This window comes from Glycine soja, chromosome 1 (assembly GCF_004193775.1).
Source record: "Glycine soja cultivar W05 chromosome 1, ASM419377v2, whole genome shotgun sequence".
NCBI lineage: Eukaryota > Viridiplantae > Streptophyta > Magnoliopsida > Fabales > Fabaceae > Glycine > Glycine soja.
This window is the reverse complement of record NC_041002.1, coordinates 47220271-47242390: the sequence shown is the minus strand read 5'-3', so window position 1 is coordinate 47242390 and position 22120 is coordinate 47220271. Positions and strand designations below refer to the sequence as shown.

Below are 22120 nucleotides of genomic sequence, written 5' to 3'. Positions count from 1 at the left end.
TGGAATCATTACAATTTCTTGAATCGTCCCATGTCTGAAAAAGAGTCGACCATATGATCAGTCGCGTCTCCTTATGTTTGTTTGTTCGTTTCAAATTGTCATTAGTGTTTCCTATGATATTATTCTACTCCAAATAGTATGTCATTCACATTCTAGTATCGTTGAGATGTTACTCTTGCAATAAAACTTAACTTATGAAATACTATCATTAAGTAAACGAGGATCCTCAGATTTAGTTGCCAAGTGCAGAGGAGTCTTATGATCAAAGTCACGGAAAAGAGTTTCAATTGTACACACATCTTGGTATTGGAAACCATATGTGTAATATATTTTTCTCGATCTTTCGGCAAAGTTTCGGGGACGAAACTTCTTTTAAGGGGGGTGAAATTCTAACATCCCAATTTTCGTAAACTAATTTAAAAAGGATTGTTATTTGTAAATAAATAGAGTTTTATGATAAGGTTTTTGTAATTAAATAAATAAAGAGAAATAAGTGTATTAAAATAATAATTTGAGAGAAAATAAAAAGGTATTTTATATGTGCATTTGATAACAAATAAAATAAAGTTTGTTTTTATAAAATAATAAAAATAAATAAAATAATAGGTTGTGAGTACCCTAGGTATAAATAGCGATATGTTAGGTCAGACGGTAACTTTTACGACTGTTCATTCTTTCAATTTCGTTTTCTCTTTCCTCCTCCCTAAAATCCTTTCTTTTTCCCGTAGTCCACTAAACATGTCTAAATTAAATGACGATTTCAGACTCATTCACCGTTGGATCGTCGTAAAATTTGAGCACCACGTTTGAAACCCAATTCCGAGCATTTTCACCGTTGGGAATTGTAAAAACATGTCAGAGCTAAGAGAAGTACCCTTTGCACCCTAGCTTTCTCTTTTCCCGCAGAAACCCAAAATGGTCTCATTAAAACTATGATCCCGGTTTCGTTAACCGTTGGATTTTCATGAAATTTGGATATGTTGTTTAAAATTCAAATTCGCACACTTTCACCGTTGGGATTTGATAGATAATAATTTTAAGGGAGAAAAAGGAATCACATGAAGACAGTACAAGTGGAGACTTCAATCCCTGCTCCGTCTCTCTGACGTTTGGGAACTCTATCAGAGCAGTCGGAAGAAAAACTTGAGGAATCTCAGGGAACCGCTAGAAATGTCGCTATTGCTGTCGGAAGACACATGAGTCCGCTTAGAGGTAAGGGATGAGTTATTCATAATTGGGGATTAGTGAGAACATGTGTAAAGATCCTTAGAGGATTAAATTGAGGTTTTATTTTGGGATGTTTATTAAATTGTAATTTTTCCTTTATAACTATAAATAAAATATTGATGTTCTGATGAGAATTGCTTGATAAATTGTGCTCATGATATTTATATATTTTGACCTATGATTTTGATATAATTGTGTAATATTATTCGAGGGGTTTTAGTCCCCAAGTTGTGATAGTCTTTTGGATAAATTGTTATATTGAGGATATGAAATGATGATTCAAATTGTGAGTATATGGTGAATTGAACATGTGATTAATGATGGAATACATGTATATTGAGATGTGTATTGTGTTGTGAGCTATGAATTGTGCAATCACACAATTATAAGACCTTTTAAGGACGACGAGTTTTGCACGACAAGTATTGTGATGGGAGTGGCCCTGACGGACTCTTCAGAGTGTAGGCCTTGGGGGTCACCCGGTTTGAGTGCTCCTTTAAGCCTATGTTGATCCCATATGGTTGGACCATTCTCGCAAAACACTCTAACCCTGACTGGTCTCCCTATGATATTACCTAGTGAAAGTGATTTGATTTGCTAGTGTGTGATTTGTCTTGTCATGTACTCCTAGGTGCCCAGCGAGGTTTTTCACTAATATGGTACCACATTGTATATATGATTGAGTCTTAGTGTATCTGCTGCATAATGCTTGTGTATTGTTCTATATTGATTGATTTAATGATATTGTGTTTTGACTATTGAATATGTGAATGTTGTGAAAACGAATGAGACGTGTGGTGAAATAACGTGAGTTATGCTCAAGTAAATTGTATTTTGTTATATAATATTTATACCTATATGTTACTTTATTTTTCTCTATTAGTGAGGAATGTGACAACTCACTCCTTGTGTGTTGTTTGTGTTTTGATCCTGTGATGATCTTGAATTTTGTGTTCGGGGGAGCAGATGAATAGGTGGATGACCATGAAGAACCTCATGCTAGAGGACATGGGAACACAACGCTCTGATAGGATGTGACATTATGATATATGTTCTATATTAATTGTATGAAGCTTAAACGGCCTTGTTTGAGCCGAGATGACTTTATTATTTATTTGGACAAGTTTGAATATGATTTAGAAGGAAGGGAATGTGAGCCTTTTATTCCTTTAAAAGACTTGTATTTAAAAATATTTTAAAAATACTTTTAATTAGTATTTGAATTTTTATTCCTTTATTATTATATATGTGAGGGGTAGAGGATGTCACAAAATGATTGTTTAACCTGTTAATTTCCTGTAAATCACACATGATTGGAATGTTCACGAATTTAGTTATTAGATATTCAAAAGGGACGCGCACATAGAAAATCATAATGCTGAGAAGTTACTATTCAATTGTTTCTTAGGATATGTTAGGCTATGACTTAGAATATTTGAATGAAATAATTAGTAAACCGCAAGATCTTGTGGTTTTAATATTATTTCTTATTATAACTTAAGTACGTGAAGTGTATGGTTGTGACTTGTGAACTCTAAGGGATACTAAAAGTAAAGTGAATACTTGCTTTGGGTCAAATCTGAATATATATGTTTCAGGTTTAAGCTGGTTTCTGGTGTATAACATGCTTAAAATGAAGTCCTTTTCATGTAGCCAAAACTGATACTTTGTGGAATCTCATAACAAAATTGGAATTGTTTAAATGTATGACCTAATACAGACTACAAGATACATAATATGGGTTGTTGATCTGTTTGGATAAGTTCTTTTAAAAATATTTCTAAAAGAAGAAAATAAAAATAAAATAATGAGATGAGCTTCTTTAAATTAAAATGAATTCTTCATTAATTAATCATTGGTTATTTTGTAGAAATTTTTCATATAATTTCTCTAAAAGATGAGAAGATATCTATAATAAATAATTATTAGTTAATGAAAAATTTATTTTAACTTAAAATGAATTCTTCATCAATTAATCATTAGTTATTTTGTAGAAATTTTTTCATATAATTTCTCTAAAAGATGAAAGGATATCTATAATAAATAATGATTAGTTAATGAAAAACTCATTTTAACTTATGAAAAAGTTTATTTTATTTTTTCCTCTTATTTTTCTCTCTTAGAAATACCTCCAGAGAAACTTACCAAAATGGTCCTAACACAAGAGATTATTAAGAATTATTCAAAAGCAACAAAAAGAACTTGAGTTATCAGAGTAATATAAACTTGTCATATTTCATTACACGAGCAACTTTTCATAATATTTGTTCTATTAATTGTTGTATTCTACATAATGCTCAAGTGTTGGATTGTATGCTAAACTGCTAATGTTATTGAATCTGTTTAAGATTTTTAATTTTGGCCGACAAACCATCTATTTATAATATATAATATATAAAATTTGAAGTGCAAGTTGTGGAGGTGACATATCAGCATGAGCATTATTCTTACTCATCAAACCATGTCAACATGAACATTCTTTGTTATCGAATCACATCATCCATCCTTTATACATCCATCCTTACCTTTTATTATAATTCGGTTTCAACACTTTTTAATTCAGTGTAAATTATTCATAAATAAGTGATATTAAACTAAATCCCAGAATACATTTCATTTAAGAAAATATAACAATAAAGAAAAAGCGACTATTTTTTTTTTAATTATCAATTTAATTTCCATATTATATTAAAATGCGTTAATTTGATCCCCAAATACATTTCATGAATTTTGCTAAATGCATCGAAGAGTCTCGCTAAGCAAGAATGATTCTTGAGAGGAGCAGAACTATGCTAAGCAAGAAGTTATACTCTAACTGAGTGAGAGCCAGTCCAGAAAGTATAGATTTTCTGCCTATGGTATCGCGCTAAGCAAGGAGTCTCCCTCACTAAGGGAGATGAAGGTGCCTATAGAGAAGAGTGGAAATTGGGAGGTGTAAATAGCAATTGCTTAGGTTAATTAGTGTAGAAAAACACAGGATATTATGCAATGTATTTTTTTTAGTTGATCAAAGCAGCCAAAGGCTCAACGTTATCGTACATATTCAAAATTGCTCTTTTAGTAGTTATACTGCATGTTTGGAAATCAGGTGAAAAAATATGTTTGACATAAAAGTACTTTTGCAAAAGGATCAAGATCATTACCTTTGCTTTCGTTTTGTTTTTATTCATTGAATTACATTGGAACGCACGCCGCAACAATTTCAAATTTTCAATTGCAAACCAAACATGCATATAGTTATCTGACTTTTTTTTTGGTTAGTCTCTTCAGTTATTCTTTTGTTGTCTGTCTTTTGCTCTTATCAGATTTGTCACTAGTAATGTTCTGTTTCTAAAGATTAGTCCTATTGCATAACTGTTAAATAAATACTAGATTAATTCATTCAACTTCTGTTGAACTTTTGGATTGTAAATTCATTCAACTTTCTTAATCTGTTCTACCAATACAATCATTGACTTCCATTTGCAGGCTGTTGAAATTATTTAAACCTATCCATTCAGTTAAAGATGTTCCAGATTCATAATTACCAATGTTACCATAAATTTGGCCCACTTGGATTAATGGTAAACCATGTACAAAAGCAACTGATTCACTGCTGAATTGTATAACTATCTATCTTTGCAAGTCTTAATTGGCTGCTCCTCCCGCCCGTTTAGCTAAATTTTATTTGTTTCATTTTTTGTTTTTGCAACAATATGTGCGGTTTGTGCGCATGAAACGTATTGAAAGAACTTGGGATCAGTTCTAGGATATGGTTTGAGCACATGACAAAAAAATATCTAGTCAATGGGATATTGTGTGCATGTAACATGAATAGAATGTCCATTTCTTTTGTGGTTTCACAATAAATGTAGAAGTAATAAGTGGTAATATAGTATTAAAAAAATCTTATTTATGGTTAGAGAAATGAAAATTTTGATATTTTTCTTTTGTTTTGGTTATGCAAAATAATTTTCCTTCTAGAATATTAAAGTTGGTGGTCAAGTTTAAAATGCAAAAGGAATGACAAAAGAGATGACTATTGCCATTATTGATAATTTGGCTTTCTATATTGTATTAAATGTGAAATCCAAATAAAAAACTTCTAGTTTCAAGTGCGTTTTACCCTTTTTACTTGTGTGTATTTATGATGCCAAGATTGTAGAAGCACTAAACTTGCTATGGTATAAGTTTTCTTTATTCATAGTTAAAAAGAAAAAGCATTACATCCCTAAGATTTTGCCTACAAAGATTTCTTTCTTCATGCTCAATTGAAAGACTATATCTCGAGTCATCAACTGATTAATTGAAATTTCATGAAAAGGCAAAGAACGGGGAAGTTTGGAAGCACAGAGTTCTTGAGCCACTTTGATGTAAACCCATTTGCACAAGGGTTGAAGTTGGATCTTCAGAGGTTTTTCTTTCTTTTTTTTATGAAATTTATTGAATGAGAGAGAAAGTGACGAGTTTATGGAGGGTTGAATGTAAGGTATTTGGTTCAAAGTTTGAATGTGTTTGGATGGAAAATAAAGATGATAACAATGGTGTTCAAGTGGGATTAAAGAATGAAGGTTTAGAAAGATGAAGAAGGAGAATGAAGAAGGGGGTTGGAAGAATCACTCCTCCGGAATTGGTGTCACACACAAGGTGGTGTTCCTTGATAAATCAATTTCTTAAATCACTCAAGTAACTAAGGAGATTCACTCTCACACTTTAGAAGGTGATTAAAAACTCAAATTCAAGGTCTATTTTTTATTAGAAAATGTGCAGCCTATAAATAGGAATGACATTAAATTGGTTACACAAGTGAAATGATCACCAATAACAACAATTGATGGTGTCATTAAACCTAATTAAAACTAGAATTGATAACAACAATTGATGGTGTCATTATACCTAATTAAAACTAGAATTAAGACACATAAACATATGGAAAATTGTGCAACTCCTTGGTCAGCCAAGAGGCAGCCACAATCCTAGAGTTTTCACCTTATTAAACCTTAATTTCTTTGAATTAAAACAAGCTCATAGGTGGTGCAAATCCCAAGAGTATTGACAACCACTTTAACACAAGTTTGAGCCTTTATTTCAACTAACAAAATGCTAATAAAACCACTCAACAAAAGTGGCACCCTCTACTCTTCTTGGAACATGGTGCAATTAACAATCCGAAGCTTCTCCATTTGTAACTTGGGCCTAAATTCAAATAGCATGGTTAACACTTGTTGAAGAACTTCCTTGGCATTCTTTGTTCTAGCCCTTGCCATAGGTCCTCCAAGTCCTTCTAAAGGTTCCTTGCCTTGTCCTCATCACTCTCTCCCTCTTCAAAAGGATTTGTCCTCAAATTGGCTTCTCCATCTACATCAAAAAGAGTTAAGTCTGACACATTAAATGTAGTACTCACATTATACTCACCGGTCAATTCAATCTTGTACACATTGTCATTTATCCTTTCAAGTACTTGAAATGGACCATCCTCTCTTGGTCGAAGCTTGGATTTCCTTTGCTCTGGAAACCTCTTCTTTCTCATGTGAACCCAAACCCAATCTTCGGGTTGGAAAACAACTTTTTTGCGCCCCTTGTTTGCTTGTTTAGCATAGCTCTCATTCCTCTTTTCAATTTGGGCTTTGACTCTTTCATGGAGCTTTTTCACATAGTCCGCTTTGACTTGTCCTTCCTTATGCTTAAAAATTGAAATATTAGGCATTGGCAACAAATCAAGAGGAGTTAGTGGATTGAAACCATAAACAACCTCAAAAGGAGAACAACTAGTGGTGCTATGCAGAATCCTATTATAAGCAAATTCAATGTGAGGTAAGCAAACTTCCCAATTTTTAAGATTCTTTTTCAAGACGATCCTTAGCAAGGTACCCAAAGTCCTATTCACGACCTTCGTTTGTCCATCTATTTGAGGGTGACAAGTAGTAGAAAATAGTAGCTTAGTACCCAACTTCCCCCATAAGGTCCTCCAAAAATGGCTTAGGAACTTGGAGTCCCTATCACTAACAATGCTTCATGGTAATCCATGGAGTTTCACCACTTCTTTGAAGAACAAATCCGCCACATGATTAACATCATCAAATTTCCTACAAGGAATAAAATGAGTCATTTTAGAAAACCTATCAACAACAACAAATATGGAATCCTTATCATTACTTGTTCTAGGCAGCTCTAAAACAAAGTCCATTGATAAATCAATCCATGGAGAATCCGGAATTGGTAAAGGGGTATACAAACCATGAGGCATTACCTTTGACTTGGCCTTTTTGCAAACAATACAACACTCACAAAATTTCTGCACATCTTTCTTCATGTTAGGCCAATAAAAATGCTCTTTCAATGTATCTAAGGTCTTTTGGACCCCAAAATGTCCCATCAACCCTCCTTCATGGGCTTCACACACAAGCAAGTTTCTAGTAGAACACTTGGACACACATAATTTATTTTCTTTGAAAAGATAGCCCTCATATTTATAAAAACCATCTTTAGAAAACTTTTCACAATTTTTGAAGATTTCACCAAAGGTGTCATCTCCTTCATACATTTCTTTCAAGCAATCAAATCCAATCATTTTTGTTTCAAGCATAGAAAGAAAAAAGTGTCTCCTTGACAAGGCATCCGCAACAATATTTCCTTTTCCCTTTTTATGTTTAATAACATAAGGAAATTTCTCAAGAAATTCAACCCATTTGGCATGCCTTTTGTTTAACTTACCTTGTCCTTTTAAGTATTTTAGGGACTCATGGTCACTATGGATCACAAACTCCTTGGGATAAAGATAGTGTTGTCATGTTTTCAACGCTCTCACTAAGGCATACAACTCCTTATCATAAGTAGAATAGTTAAGGGTAGGACCACTTAATTTTTCACTAAAATAATCAATTGGATGACCTTCTTGTAACAATACAGCCCCAATCCCAACATTTGAAGCATCACATTCAATTTCAAAAGATTTTGAAAAATTTGGCAAAGCAAGTATGGGGGCATTGGTTAACTTTTTCTTAAGAGCATTGAAAGCTTCTTCTTGTTTCTCCCCCCATTTGAAAACAACATTTTTCTTAATTACCTCATTCAAAGGTGCTTCCAAGGTACTAAAATCCTTCACAAATCGTCTATAAAAACTTTCTAGGCCATGAAAACTTCTCACCTCGATCACACTTTTAGGTGTAGGCCACTCTTGGATAGCCTTGATCTTTTCTTCATCAACTTGAACCCCTTTGGAACTCACTACAAAACCAAGAAACATAACATGGTCTTTGAAAAAAAAAATACATTTTTTAAGGTTAGCATACAATTGTTCCTTCCTAAGCACACACAACACCGATTTTAAGTATGCAACATGCAAATCAAGGGTTGTGCTATAAACAAGGATATCATCAAAGTACACCACCACAAATTTACCAATGAATTCTCTCAAAACATGGTTCATTAATCTCATGAAAGTGCTTGGCACATTAGTCAAACTGAAACGCATAACCAACCATTCATATAATCCATATTTAGTTTTGAAAGCGGTTTTCCATTCATCTCCTTCTTTAATCCTTATTTGATTGTAACCACTTTTCAAATCAATTTTGGAAAAGAAACAAGCACCATGCAATTCATCAAGCAAATCATTAAGTCTAGGTATTGGATACCTATATTTAATGGTAATATTGTTTAAAGCTCTACAATCAGAGCACATCCTCCAAGAACCATTTTTTTTTTGAACCAAAATTACTGGGACAGCACATGGACTCATGCTATCTCTTAGCCATCCCTTACCAATGAGTTCCTCCACTTGTCTTTGGATCTCCTTGGTCTCTTGAGGGTTACTCCTATAAGCTGGCCTATTAGGCAAAGAAGCTCCTGGCACGAGATCAATTTGATGCTCAATTCCCCTCAATGGTGGCAACCTACTTGGAACACTTGATGGAAACACCTCCTCAAATTCCTGCAAAAAAGTTTTCACACTAGAAGACAATTCAAAGTTGTCAAAAGTGTTAGTGGTCAAAACATAATTTTTGCAAATCAACAAGTATAGAGGTTGTTTTGAATGAAACAACCATTTGACCTTTCTTTTTGTAGCTAGAAAATTCTCCATCACTTTAAGTGTTTCACTCATCTTTTTCCTCTCTTGTGTTTCCCTCTTTTTGTCTTCACTTTTTGAACTCTCAAGTGTTTGGCTCTCTTTTTCTTTTTCTCTATTTTCTTGAAGAATTTTCTCTCTCATTTTTCTTTGATCCTCACACACTTCTTGTGGACTCAATGTTTTGAGCACTATCTTTTTTCCTTGATACGTGAAAGAGATCTTGTTGGTGAAACCAACATGTTAGCCCTCTTATCAAATTTCCATGGTCTCCCCAAGAGTAAGTGGCTGGCCTCCATAGGAACAACATCACAAAGCACCTTATCATTGTACTTTCCAATGGAAATATCCAACTCCACTTGCTTCCTTACTTGCACCTCTCCATCCTCACTAAGCCATTGAAGCTTATACGGCCTAGGATGTGGTTTTGTGACTAAATTCAATTTAGACACAAGTCTTGCACTTGCCACATTGGTACAACTCCCTCCATCAATGATCATCATGCAAACTTTGCCATTGATCAAACATCTAGTGTGGAAAATGTTTTCTCTTTGACTTTCCTCCATAGACTTCAATTGATGGCCAAGTAACCGCCTAATCATCAACAATTCACCCTCCGGTGTTTTCTCCACTTCCTCCTCATCATCCTCACTTTCTTCTCCCTTTTCAACTTCGGACTCACTAATGTACTCTCCGTCTCTAAGAATCATGGCTTTCTTGTTAGGGCACTCATATGCATAATGTCCTAAGCCTTGGCACCAAAAGCACTTCACATCTCGACTTTTTTTTTAGGATTGTTCTTGGAATTTTGGAGGAGTTTTTGATGGTATAGGTGTTGCATTAGAGGTGGCAACCCCTTTACCCTTGATCTTCCAACTAGAAGAACCATAATTAGTGGAACTCCTTTTGGCCACACCTTTCATTTTCAATTGTTGCTCTACTCGGATTGTTTTGTGAAGCAAATCCTCAATTTCAACAAATTTCTACAGCTCAACAATATCACGGATATCACTATTTAAACCATTAAGAAATCTAGTCATAGTTACCTCTTCATCCTCTTTTATCTTGGCTTGAATCATGAGCACCTTCATTTCTTTATAGTATTCCTCAACGCCTTTGCTACCTTGGGACAAATTTTGAAGTTTGAATTTTAAGTCCCTAGTATAGCTTGCCGGCACATACCGCTTCCTCATGATCCATTTCATCTCAACCCAAGTTTCCACCAAAGGCTCCTCATTTCTAGCTCTCTCCCTTTGCAATTTTTTCTACCACACAAGAGCATAATCCGAGAATTCTGCAACTGCTAGCTTCAATTTTTGGGCCTCCTCATAGGTGTTACATGAGAAGATATGCTCTATCTTGAGCTCCCACTCCAAATATGTCTCCGGATCACTTTTGCCTTTAAAGGGAGGAATGTTGAGCTTGACTCCTTCAATTCGGTTTGGCCTTGGACCACCACCATTTCCTCCTCTCCTATCTTCCTCATGACGTTCACGATTCTCTAATCTCTCAATTCTTTCATACAACTCCTTGTTGTTCTCCCTCAATAGTCTTTGCATTTGAGCATTGAGAGCATCCAACAAAAATCTTTGTGCCCCATCCAATTGATGTTCACCACTACCTGACATATTCAAAATAAAAATAATAATAGTTATAAAGAAAATAGAACCTCACAACACTCAATTATATCTCTCAAATATGACATTTTTTAAATAAAAAAAATTGTACACTCTTGCCTTTTTCCACTCTAGAATTCTCCTTGAATTCTAAAGCAATTCAAGATAAAGTTTACACAAAGTTCAACCACTAATTAGTGACAAGGAAAAGGTTTAAGGTTAGGCTAACAAAAGCTTAGAACAAGAACGAAAAATTCCAGCAACTACACAATGGGATTTTTTTTGAAGGAATTAAACTTCATAATTTGGCAATCCAAACCTTCTAACAACCAATTATATTACCTTCAAGAATTTTTTGAAAGCAATAAACATCCAAGAAGAAGACTCAAAGATAGTTACAATCACTTCTATCATGATTAAGAAATTCAAAGGTTTGATTACTTTCATACATTTAAAATCCTTAACAAAATTTATATTCTACACTTTATATATCTTACTACTCTATCTATTTTCTTTTATATATATATATATATATATGGATAACTAAATAAATGGATGGTTAAATTGTACTTAATGTTTACATTAAACGATTCTCATATGTATTTCACTATGAAAATTGAAATTATTTTTCTAAATTTAATTTTTATATTAAGATGTATATATATATATATATATATATATATATATAATTTTTAAATAGCATGTTTATTTAATTTGATATTTATTTATTTATTTGAGATGTTTCTTTACTATCTTAAGTATTATTTTCAATTCAAATTATTTAATAAATAAATAATTTTAATTCAATTAAGTCTATATCATACTTTCTACTTACAATATTTTTTTTATATTTTATTTACTATAATAATTTTAATCTACTAACAATTATATTTTAATAATTATTTTTCAGATAAGTATTCAATCAACTCAACTTCAAGTATAAGGATCTATATTAATTTGGACAATCCTGATTTTGCAAAGTTCAAGATAGAGTAAAATGAACTTCCTTCTTTTGTTTTATTTTATTATACACATTTTGTAACATTTAACAAACAAATTCATTAGTTTATTCTAATTCTTTGATTGATGTAGCTAAAAAATTATAAATTTTATTTTAAATAACTACTTTGTAGAAAAAACTGGAGCAACATCAAATAAAAGAACTATCCTCTCCAAGTTCTGCCAACATTGATCTTAACAAGAGAATGTAAAAAAATAGAAGATCTTTGCAAGATATGATGTTCATGAGATGGGTATCAGAATTACATGTATGCTAACCTACCATGACCTTCATATTCGTAATATTCAATAATACTTTATTTTTTCTTAGTTTTAACATATATAAAATAATAGGATAATGTGTTCACAATTCATGCATCAATCAATGAGATCAACGATTCGATTGGAATCTTGAATCATGTTACATGTGAGAGATGTCAAAAGAAAGTTACAAAAGAGGGGAATCAATACACTTGTAGAGAATGCAAATAGCTATCCAAGTATCCAACAACAAGGTTTAATGTTTTGTATATAATGAATTATTTTTTATAACATAATTAAATAAATATTAAAAAATTTAAAATCTTTTTTATGCTTAAGATACAATTGAAAGTCTATGATGACACAAGTGTAGCAACATTCGCAATGTTCAATCGAGATGCGTAACAAATTTTAAACACAATAACATTTGAATTCCTTCACACCCAAACTACAAATAAGGCTGACATACCCAGTCTTAAATACCCTTTGCAAACGCACTTTCATTCACTAATTAATATTTTTATTAAAAAAAGGAGTTCACTTCACCACAATAAATATCATTCATGTGAAGAACAACTTATAAGTTAAGCCAAAAGCTACAACCATCCAACAAGTCAGAAGGTGCATCTTCATCATCTAATGAAGAAGTTTATCAAATCTCACAAAGTCCATTAAGAAAAAAAGGCAAATAAACAAATTTTCACATGTCAAAGTCCAAATCTACAACTATCCAATAAGTCAAAAAGATGCATCTTCATCATCAAAAGAAGAAGAAAGTCTATTAAAGAAAAGTGTGAAAAAAGATCTGTCGTAAGTAAAAGCTCAAAGTTACAAGCATCCAATAAGTAAAAAGATGCATCTTCATCATCAAATAAAGTTTATTCAATCTCTGAAAGTCCATTAAGGAGAAAGAAAATAAACAAGTTGGTCTGAATAAGAGTCAATCTTACTTTGAAGCTTAGAAAGGAGCACACCAAAGAAAACAAAATTCAATAACAGGTCATTGGCAAAAGGAAATAAATACAAAAATTATATTTAAATGAACATTTTTTTGTGTTTTATTCGCATCATTTTTATGTTTTTTACCATTATGGTTGACTATTTTTTCTTTCATTAAATATATTTCTATGGCTGCTTTATTACATCGATTTCACTTTATTCTTATATTGCTCTTATCAAATTTATACATAATACTTATCTTCATGTTAATCAACTTTAGTTGAGTGGTCAGCCTTTAATTTTAAGAATATTTCCTTATAAATATATTGATAAATAAAAAATATCTTAATTTATATGTAATTTCTTTTATCTCCTTTAACAAAAAATAATATAAAATATCATTGAAAATTATATTTTTAAATTTAATTTATCAAACAAATAATTTATTTAATTATTTATCAACCCGGGCAATGTGCGGGTCTATGTCTAGTTAGCATGAACTTACAATTTTATCAAATATTTCTTGTGTTGCATTAGATGCCATTTGGCCATATCTCTTGGTGTGAGTCATCTTCCACTTCACATGTCTAGCAACTAGGGATGGAGGGTCGATAATCATTGTTGAATCCTTAGTATACTCAGCTTGTTGTTGTCTTGTCAATCACTGTGTCCCTTTCTTTCTTTCTCACTCATACGAGTCTTATTAAGAAAATACTTGCTTTATTTTCCTAACTCATATTCTTACTTAAGCATCGCAGTTCTTTGTCTTGCAAGTCCCCTTCCTATTAAAGGCATCTCTCCAAGCCGGTGTGTGAAGTTTGGAACCCCACTCAACCACGTACACCCTGATGTGTCATGATTTCAAATTTTGGTAAGAACAATATATATCTTTCATTATTATTAAATTAATTTTTTTTTAATTTTATAGTTTCATTTTCTTTTTATTTTTATCTTCTTTACTTCCTCACTAATAAAAAATTAACAACTAACAACTGCTTGTAAAAAAAGAATACTTATTTGACTATGTTGATGGTGTTTAAATATTGATCAAAGGAATATATTTAACTAGTTTCGAATTTTATTTAATATAATACTTTAATTATCACTTTTTTTCATTTTTTAGTTAATTGTGAAAATAATGATATTTAAGTGTTATTATTTTTTACATTCTTTATTATGGAGGTAACAATATTTTTTATTCTTTTTAGACAAGTATTCTTTTTTTATTTGTCTATTTTTTTTGTTAAAATATAGTATGAACAAATTAATAGCATATAGCAATATCTGTAGATTGCAGGGAAGGGAGTTTCAATTAATCTCATCATTTGGTCTATTACAAATTTCCAAAGTAGGGCCAGGAAAAGAAAGAAAGAAGCAAAAACATCTGAATATGATTACTTTGAAAACACTACTACTCTAAGAAAAAAAAAGTATAACAAAAATAGAGAGCTCAGAAACATGTTCATTCATCCAACTGTGTGGAGATGATAGTAATCGACCCTTCAATTACAAAGAATTCTCATCATAGCTCCCAATGATGATGCACCAGCCGGGAATCGAACCCGGGTCTGTACCGTGGCAGGGTACTATTCTACCACTAGACCACTGGTGCCATTTGAAAATATTAGAACAGAAAATTAATAAAAATAATAGTTTTCATCAATCTATTTATACCACAACCTCAGCTAGCGCTCTCAAGTCCGCTAAATCCTTTCCTACAAAGTCACGATGATGGCATGATGCTACTACAAGTTCAATGCATAATAACATATATAATATCCACAATTTCTAAGTATAATATTTTTTTTATCGGCAAAGATAATAGTATTAATATATAACCTAATATAATACCATATTTGAATACTTTTAAAATTATGTGACTACCTCAACCGTGATTTTCTCCAAAAAAAATTATGTTACTTCATATCAATGGTGGCCCTCAGGACAGTTTAGGTAATCGATTGTCCAGGGTTTCATTTTTAAAGTTTTTTTTTATTTAGTTTTAAAATTTATAAAAAATAAAAATACCTTTCAATAGATTTCTCTTAAGAAAATAATACTAGTAATTCGTCAATTAATGGTGATATTATCACTTATCAACAAAATTTATTCACAATTTTGAGAAAAAAATAAACAATTTAGATGTAATGTTCAACATAAAACAGAACATTATCACATTATTTTCTTCTATTCTTATTAGGTTAATATAATTACGAAAACAAATTTCTTGAACCAATGGTTATGATTCAAACATCAATAATGAATCAAAATCAAACTTTATGATATTGAATTGACATTTAATTGTTTTTACAATGCATGTATTACTTATGATTCCTGGAAAACCAAAATACAAAAATTGACTCCAAAAAACTGTTGAAACGAAAAAGTGATTTTTCTTAAGGTTTTGGGCATGGTTTAATTTTCAACATTTTTTTATCGATTCTAATCATCAAAATTATACCGTTGGATTCATTAACAAGTAAACTACGATAAAATTTACCATAATGAAAAACTTTATACTATATCTCTTACACACAAACTTTTATTAATACTTCTAGCAGAACATAATATAACTAAGTCTTATACAGATACATCATTTTCACACTGTAAGTGTAAACAATGTAAACACTTCATGTATTATTTATTCATAAGAACATAACAACACTCTATATCAACTGAAAAGTTGCATGAGTGCAATGAAGAAAGTATCACACACGTGATAGAATATTGATCATTTTGACATCTTTGCTACCATGGCAATCATACGATCAGGAGTGTCACGTTGTGGGTTGTATTCAATCATGTCTCCACCAACAATGTCACCTTTGTGATTTTGCAGCATGTTCGTAACATCTCGGAAAGAAATTAAAGACCTCCTGATTCATAATGGGACACTCCTACAGCATACCCTGGATCGAGACAATCCACATCGATTGAGATGTATACGCCTTTGACACCTTCTCCTAGTTTCTGCAAAAGGAAATTAAACAAATCATAATAAAGTTTGGAAACCAAAAAGGTTTTATATATACATAAGCAAATGCATGTTAACCAGGACATTGACGAAGGAAAAAAAATTATTGGATGCACAAAATTGAATTTTCTATGATTTTTAACGCTCTCTTATAATTTATACACTAATAAATTTTTCCTTTTAATTATTTAATAAAACTCTTAATATATATATATATATATATATATATATCCCCATTCCCTTCCCCCACCTAAACAAATAAAGAAGTGCATATAAATCATGGAAGCAAGGATAATATAAGATGCATAAGTAATAAAGGTCAATTCTTCAATAATTATAGCTATTGCTACAAAGCAATTTCCATATTTGAAATCTAAGAGTTTAATTTTAATAGATGGTAAGTAAAAGAGTTATGTTTTTAAGAGAGAGAGACCAGGTTCTCCAAAAATGGGCGATCTTTCGAAAAATGTCGCATTTCATACTGTTTTATCCCGAACTTTTTGGCTTGTTCACGCCCTTCTTTATTTATTGATCTTATGTCAACCTGAAATAATTAATTTAATGAATAAAAGGCATAAATAATTTGCGATATATCATGAAAATGATGGGTAAAGAGATATTGAAATATTTATCAACATCACTAACCAAGAGAAATTAGATTAGGGTGAAGAACTAACGAAACAAACTAACTAACAACATTTCTATATAATCTAATTACAAAGACAGAAATCAACGAAAATAATTAAAAAGTCATGTCTCTTTTTTTCTCTTGTCATTTCCCTGATAAATTCAGCTTGTTGAAACTATGGAATCTTCTTTATGTTTGAGTGCGTATGCGTGTGTGTGATATTAATTGGTGGTTAGAAAAATATGTGAAAGCATAAAAAGTTTGCCTACAAGAGTCAGCGAGCATATATAACCACCCTCCATGATTCGAGCAAAAGAAGAAGCGCGCGAATAATACTTTCCTTCAAATTTATCATAAAGATCAGGATGTGCATCAAAACGAAGAACATCAACCGGTCCCCCAAGGTTCTCAGGTATGGCTCTAACAACTGGATATAAGATTGAGTGATCACCACCAAAATTAAGGGGAGTAATGGATCCTAGGAATGGATATACATTATGAGAATCAAACTATATACAGTTTAGACAAAACAAAATAGAAACTTATGATCTTTCAAGTAACAAGAAATGCTAGTAAATTATTCTTTTCAACATACATTTTTTTTTAATAGTTGAAATTTATTAAAAATCATAAAATTTTGTGAGTCTCATAACTTATTTAATGAATTTCTATCATAATTTTGTATTTTCAATAAATTTTAACTAATAGGAAAGAATGTGTTATAATATGTATGTTTTACTCTATGTTTCTAGCCATCTTATTAATGTAATAGTATCCTTGTTGCTAAAAAAATGTTACAAGAATGCTTTCCGATCTAAGTGTCAAGGTTTAGGAGAAATAATAGTTGTGCAATGCAGGGACAGTCAAAATTGGTCTTCATGCAACTCTTAGATTTTTTCTACTCATGCTCAAACTATAGTGTAAATATATTTTCTGTTTATTAGTTAAATTAATTAATTAGGATTTGTGACTTTAGGAGTTGTGGATCAAACACTAGTTGAAATGCATAAGCAAAAGTAATTTCTATGACCAATATCAACAGTTTTCTATGTCATCTTTTAATTCCAATGTAATGTGAGTGTTTAAATTAAAGCATAATCTCACAAATTAACAATTTACCTCTTTCATCACTAGCTTGACAAAATCATTAACAACTTTCATCAGTCTCTCATCTTCTATCCCACAATCTCACATTTCTTGAATAGGGATATCACCAACATCAGCCATTATTCGCAAGTCCTTTAAATCCTTTCCTACAAAGTCAAAATCATGCTACTATGCTCATCCATTAAATATCATACAATTTCAAAGTTCAATTTATATTGATAATGAGAGATCAAATTCTATTCTTAAATCTTTATATATAATAACACGATTTGATGCAAAGAATCATCAATAACCATTACAACAAAATTTACAAATTTAGACTATGGCAAGAAAAAGCATTTGCTAGATTACCTTCTTCAGTTGTGGAGTTTGCACTACCACACCAAATACCCTCCCAAATGAAAGGAGGTGCAAATGAAGGTCCTTCACGAAACAATGAATTATGTCCCAAAGGAACTCCAAGAAGAGTTGAAGTTGCTACAGCACCTCCCAAACTATGCACAAGTTCTTTTTGAAGAAAACCAATTAACACTACTGAAAAAATGATATGTAACAACAGTTTTTAAGATCTTTTAACGATGTTTTAGGACCGTTGTGGTAGCTGATGTCGTGAAAAGTTAATATTTTTCACAATGATTTTTAAACTGTCTTAAAATGGTATAATTTCTAAGGCAGTTTTATCTTGGAATCGTCTTAGAAATTATTTTTTTTTTAAAATAAAATAAAAAATGAATGCTTATGAGATAGTTCCTGGAAAAACCGTCTTAGAAGCATAATTTTTTAAGACAGTTTTTGAGTAAAAATCACCTTATAATGTATTTTTAAAAAAAAATTAAGGATTTTAAGACAGTTTTTTCGCAAAATCATCTTAGAATATCTTCTTTTTTTATTTTTTTTAAAGTTGAGGATTTTAAGATGATCTTTTCAAAAACTGTCTTAAAAAATCTAGACTTTTTAAAATGATTCATTGAATAACCATCTTAGAATATTTATTTTTAAAAAAAAATTAAGAGATCATTCTACTAATATAAAACAATTTTCTTTTACATAATGATTGTATCTATGTGCTCAACTAGATGAAAGAAAAGAAAAAAAAATAATAATCACATTGAACTATGCATCTAAATCAGCTTGCCCTTCAATGATACCAATAAATAAGCTCTTTCATCCACTCAACCAAAGCCTTCTCTCCAAATAGGCTCAAACTCTTCACGAAATCCATAAGCATTTTCAAAATTTTATGCGAATAACATCTTCTAAACTCTGCAATTAAATTATCACAACATACATCAACACTGCTTACATTACTAAAATTAAACACTAATAGATTAACAACTGAATTCATAAAAAATAATGAGGGAAGACAATTATAAATACCTTTTTTAATGAGATCAGGTATGTGTCTTTCCATTTCCTCATGTGGCTTCAGCAATTCAGCTTTGATAGGAAAAACCTATAACGAAGATATTTAGTATTCATTATTCACTTCCATTTTCAAGATGAAATAAAATAAATTTATTTTATTTAAATATAACTAAAAAGTTATAAAGGACACCTTCTCATAACATATTTTACACAAAGAAAAATCAGCCATAAGCATATATATTATAAGAAAAAATGATATGGATCTGGAAAGACATATATAAGAAATAAATAGGGAGTATATATATATATATATTTACAAGCTTTAGGAGAAACCATAAAAACTAAGGTAGTTCCTAAACAAAAATTAATTGAGGAAGCTTCGCCAAGTATCCCCATTGAAAAACCTTTATTCAAACCTTTCAAAGTTAGTGAAAAGGCTAAACGAAAAATTAGGGAACTTAGAAAAACTAAATCCTTAATTGAAGGCGTAGGTGACAACCATAGTGAATTACTAAACAAGATTGGTAGTTTACTTAAGGTCATTCCAGATACTCCCCAAGCCTCGGAAAATACTTCCAAAATGGTAACAAGAAGTACCTCCAAATTAATTAATGTTATTAATGAAGATAGTGACCAAAACTCAGATAACACAACTGAGATAGGATCAGTGTCAGAAAAGAATATAAATCCAATTAATTCCAAACACTGGAAAACACCCTCCAAATTATATTATCAACGTCCAACTGCCCCTGACCTTCTATTAGAAGAAAGAGGTGAAAACAATTTTAAGAGTTTTAGTGCAAATAACATCTATGAATGGAACATAGATGCACAAACGGAGTATAATATCATGAATACACTCCAACATATGACCATGGTAGCTACGGCTTACCAAACCTCCCACGAGTGTTCAGAAGAAACCATTATAGATATCTTTAGTTCCATTTGATCCGGTAGGTTATACCTATTGGGATTACGTTGATGCTTGGACTAAGGTGTTTTGGCACCAAAATACCCGCTTCAAGCATTCATGGCTGATATATTTCAAGACCAACACAATTTACAATTTTCCCAATTGGTTTTTGCAATGGTGGGACTTCTTTGGACCAATCCCAGAGATATTCCCAGAAACGGTCCAACAAGGATTTGCCCAATTTAAGAAACAATACAATTCGCAGGAATCACGAATTCCAGCAGATCTTCAATACTTTTCAAGCTTTGCACTGTCATGGATATTCTCATGGCAATATCGTTATAGCAAGACTGAAAAGACAAACCAATATCCATCACTACAAAGACACGCATTTGTAAAATGGTGGACACAATTTGACTCATCCAAAGCGGATCCAGAACAAGTAAAACTCTGGTTTCGATCCCATCCAGAATTCCTCAAAGCAGCTGATCCAGAGACTTCTGTGTTTTTGAACCAAAAGTCTCATCTAACAGCATTTTTAGCAGGATCGACATCAAAGGAGGTCTTAGCTAAAAATCTGAAGGAAGTTCTGCAAATGTTACAGCAGGAAGAAGAAGCTTCATCCTCAAAGAAGGAAGAAACAAGTTCTGCTGAAGAAGAAGAAGAAGATCCCTTTTACCAAAACGAAGATGATTGTTTTGGTATCTGTTTAGATTAAATTTAATTTCGGTCACAAAACCGTCTGTTTGTAATTAATATGTAATTAATGCTAGACAATACTACCTGTCCTGTAGCCATTAAAGTCCCGGTCAAAACTACTTGTCTTGTAACAAACAGTCAAATAGTTGTGTCTTTGATTTTGACATAGAATACATCAAGGGCACCTCAAATTCACTACCTGACTACCTTACCCGTGAATTCTTACATATATATATATATATATATATATATATATATAATTTTGCTGATATTTTCCAACTAAAGTCACAAAGTTAATAATTTAGTTTTTTTTCACATGATGGAATCTCCAACATAAAATTCATTTTATTTATCAATAAATTATTATGATTTTGCAACTTTTTATATTGACACAAGTCTAATAATTTAATCTAAAAAGTTGTGTCAAAAAGTAAAAATATAGGAAATATTAAATAAAATCATATAAAAAATATATAGAAAATATTAAACAAAATTAAAAAAAAAAGTGAAAATACATTCGCTTATTAAATAACTAAATTAAAAAATTATTTACAATTTTTAAAAAAAAAATATAGGAAAGTCATAAAACAAAAAAAATTAAAAATTTATGATTCACGACTTTAAAATCATAAAAAAAAAAAAACATACGACTTTAAAATCGAAAAAAAAATCTTACAACTTTTAAGTCATAATTTTTTTAAAAAAAAATAAGTTGAAATCTTAAAATGTTTTATGACTTCAATTTTAAAGAATAGAAATCGTAATAGATGTTAAATTAAAAGTTGTAAATTCCGTTACAACTTATTCCATGGGGGTATTAATTTGAAATGTACCTCTAAATGTTAAATTAAAAAAAAAAAATGACTCCTATTTGATCGTTTGACCTTTCTTTTTCTCGTCCTCTCAAATCTTATATAACTTTGGTTACTTTTAATTTTTATATTAAAATATCATTTTTTTGTCTTAAATTTTAACTACTTATACCCTTATTATTTTCAATTTTTCGAATTTAATGATTTTACTTTTAATTATTTATTTGTGTTACTTATATATATATATATATATATATATATATATATATATATATATATATATATATATATATATATATATATATATATATAATTCTTTGTTGATGCAATTTGCATGTAATACGTGTTGACTATATTGTGTAATACAATCACGTATCCGTATGTTATTTTTCTTTTTGGAATAATTTATCTCCCCGAATAGTTTTTTAACAATTTCAATTATTATTTTTCAAATTAGGTGGTCCTCGTAGGAGCTAGCTCTTCACTGTTCGATATATATCAAAATAATGGATGGTGAAGATGAATTATTTTCT

The 22120-nt window shown here is 31.0% G+C and overlaps 1 non-coding gene and 1 pseudogene across 1 annotated transcript; both read right to left on the bottom strand.

Annotated features, from left to right (window-relative positions):
• Positions 1-14630: 14630 nt before the first annotated feature.
• TRNAG-GCC lies at positions 14631-14701 on the bottom strand. Its single transcript has one exon. It is a non-coding gene; the product is annotated as a tRNA-Gly (tRNA).
• Positions 14702-15820: 1119 nt separating this feature from the next.
• On the bottom strand, positions 15821-19209 carry LOC114386751 (annotated as a pseudogene).
• Positions 19210-22120: the final 2911 nt, after the last annotated feature.